Genomic DNA, 3,073 nt, shown 5'->3' with positions numbered 1-3,073 from the left:
AGGGTATAACTTAGTTGGTGGCAGTCGAGAGAAAAGTGACGTCATCAACATACTGAGGTTGCCTGGTGAGAATATGGTGCAATATCGAAAGAAGCTGCGTGTGTAGCGAGGTTCATTGGATGCTTGTATCAGAGAGAATACCGTTGAGTTGAGTGAAGTCAGAATGTTGTAGGTAACAATTCCTCGTCATTCCTGGGTTCGACTGCGTTCTGTTAAAGATCAGCGGTATCGATGGCTTGAATGACATTGTGTATGCATGCGTATGGTTATAAGCATTGTGGGATAAATGCGATGTAGTCGTGCTTATGTATGCGTGAAACGTATCGGGATTGTTTAAGAATCTGAGGAGCAAGTGATAAGCTCGATCTGCAAGGCTGAGCGTTGTTTGGCCCGGTGGGCGCGTTTAATTTCCGCATGTGGGAAAAAATTGCGGTATCTATGATTAGCTTGATATCTCGAAGAGGCCGTGGATAAGACGCGAGAGTAATTGTCCTCATGGTGGAGGCAAGCTTCATGGAAAATATTGCGTTAACAGGCATTGGTAATGACCCCAGGCAATGTAAATAGAATTCTGTCAGTTGGCGGTTTGGCCAACATGCTAGCTATATGACCGTTAATCCATAGGAGGTCCATGTGCGTGTTTTGGCGCTATTTGGCTGTTGTCAGCGCTACGATACTACAATTAAAAATCAGATATGAACAGGTAAAATGATAGAGGAATAAAAGGTGAATCAAATGAGGTATAGGTTGTTTAAACAGTTAAACTCAATTAAGCTTAAATTTGTGGTTTTTGAAAAAATACCAAGTGCAGACTATATTTTGGTGCCACTAAATATATATATATATATATATATATATATATATATATATATATATATAGAGAGAGAGAGAGAGAGAGAGAGAGAGAGAGAGAGAACGAGGATAGTGAAAAATAGAGAGAGGGGGAGGGGGAAGAGAAAGAGGGGGAAGTCAGACAAACAAACTCAATGTTTGTGATAATTGAAAAACCCACACGTTTCCGTGTGTTCCTCCCAGCATTAAGTATACACTTCACTTAAAACCCGGATATACATTTTTGAAACATTACATTTCAAAAGCCGGCCTGCGTTCTCCTCGGATACTATTCTCTCTGTGATGTCGGATTTTTATCTAATTTAGGTAAATTTAAACATTTTTGTTTTGATATTTCATCATTTTATTTAAGCTTAATCTGCAAACATTTCATCTCAGGTTTTCCGAATAAACCCAGTTTTACTGATATTAATAACAAACGATCAGAATTTTGACAATTTGTTTTTGTTAAACGAAATCTTTCTATCATTCTTACGAAGCCAGTAAAAACTATTTTTCTTAATGTGTATTGATTTTTTTCTTTTTCAACATAAAAGAACATAATTGCGTTTTTCTCCATAATTTTTTACGGAAATTTATTTCACACTAATTGAAACATCCGTCTACGTCGAGTCATAAATTATAGCAACTAGCAAAATATATGCCCCCTCCAGTACCCAGATTATGCCTCTAAAATCTCATTTATATAATTAAAGAAACGAAAATTTAAGGAAATTCGTGGAAATTTTTTGGGAAAATGCCTAATACTTATACGTTAAATTTTCACAAATCTGACATATCAGAATTTTCACAAAGGGCTTCCACTCCCCTATACTCCCTTGGCATGAAACTAAATTAAACTTAATATAACTTACATTACTATCCCCTACGCTTAGTTTCTGTGTTCAAAAATATATAATAAAATTATATTAATCGAACTGAAGATGATTTTTCTCAGTAATGGAATTTAAATATTCTGTAGTTTAATCTAATATAATTCGCATTTACTCATCATCATCATCATCATAATAATAATAATAATAATAATAATAATAATAATAATAATAATAATAATAATAATAATTTCGTTTATCAACGTCTCTCTGGGAAGGGATGGGATTCATTTCCAAAGGATTTCCCTCAATCCTGGTTCCAAACCAGGAACTTCGAAGATCAAGGGTTTTTCTAAGGATGTTGGTCGTACCTACAATAGTAGAGGTCTGAAGGCCACCTAAAACATCGGGGATTTGTAATTTTTTCAATTTTCCTGCCAGATGACTTGAGACTATTCCTAGTGTACCAACTACGACCGGTATTGTTTATGTTTTAACTCCCTGTATACGCATTATCTCCAAGGCCAATGGAGCATAATTGCTCCAATTCTCGGTCTCTTTCTCTCTCACATTCCTGTCCCAGGGTACTGAAAAGTCTACACTCTGCCAGTTTTTTTAGACTTCGTCAATGGTGACCAAATCCGGACGATTATGTTCCAATTGCTTGGTCGTTATGACACTTTTTCCCACCATACCTCTACATTTCCATCCTCACTTGTTCTCACTTCATTAGGCACTCCCTCAAACCATTTTCCAGCACACTTCACCCCAGCCTTCTTACAGATCTCTCAATATATCCGGAGTCCCATGCAATCGTGTCTTTTGTGGTACTCTCTCTGGGCGAGTCCAATACACCCTACTGCAAGGTGTGCAATTGACTCTGAGGTCTTACCACAAACCCGGCATTTTGCAGGAACTTCCACTCCTAGAACCACTTTTTTGAACAATCGTGTTCCTAATGCCTGCTCTTGTGCTGTACAAACAAAAGTTTCAGATACCCAGCTCTTAGCCATTGCCATGATCTTTCATCGGCCAATTCTGCTATATTCTGGAAGAACCTTCCATGCATTTTCTTCCTAGCCAGTTCCTCTGCCCGTTCTCTATCCATATGTTTCACATAAACAGCCTTGGTCTCACATACCTCCACTTCATTGGCCACAACCTTAAGCATCCACTCCTCACTTCTAACCACATGCTCCTTCAACGACATCTCCTCGGTTCTAACACAATCTTTTACACTTTTCAATCCTCTCCCAACGTCTTTCCTCTTTTGATACAGCCTTGCTATGCTACTTCGAATGTGAAATATACCAAACATTGCTAAAACTTTTCTTGTTCTGATATCCATGGCATGCAACTCCTTGTCACACAATTCTAAAATTCCCGCACTCTATCTCAAAACACTGACT

At 37.8% G+C, this 3,073-nt stretch overlaps 1 protein-coding gene across 1 annotated transcript in view; it reads left to right on the top strand.

Annotated features, from left to right (window-relative positions):
* The first annotated feature begins 975 nt into the window (after positions 1–975).
* The window catches only part of LOC145279878 (tyrosine-protein kinase Fyn-like), a 106,229-nt gene continuing 104,131 nt past the window's right edge, over positions 976–3,073 (top strand). Inside the window, exon 1 of the mRNA XM_080131337.1 lies at positions 976–1,158. The gene's annotated coding sequence lies outside the window, so the exon portion shown is untranslated. The remainder of the gene's footprint in view (positions 1,159–3,073) is intronic.

The sequence above is a fragment of the Euprymna scolopes genome, chromosome 7, assembly GCF_053919585.1.
Source record: "Euprymna scolopes isolate OS-2025 chromosome 7, ASM5391958v1, whole genome shotgun sequence".
Classification (NCBI taxonomy): domain Eukaryota; kingdom Metazoa; phylum Mollusca; class Cephalopoda; order Sepiida; family Sepiolidae; genus Euprymna; species Euprymna scolopes.
Note: the sequence above shows the minus strand (reverse complement) of the source record. Positions and strands in the feature narration are given on the sequence as shown.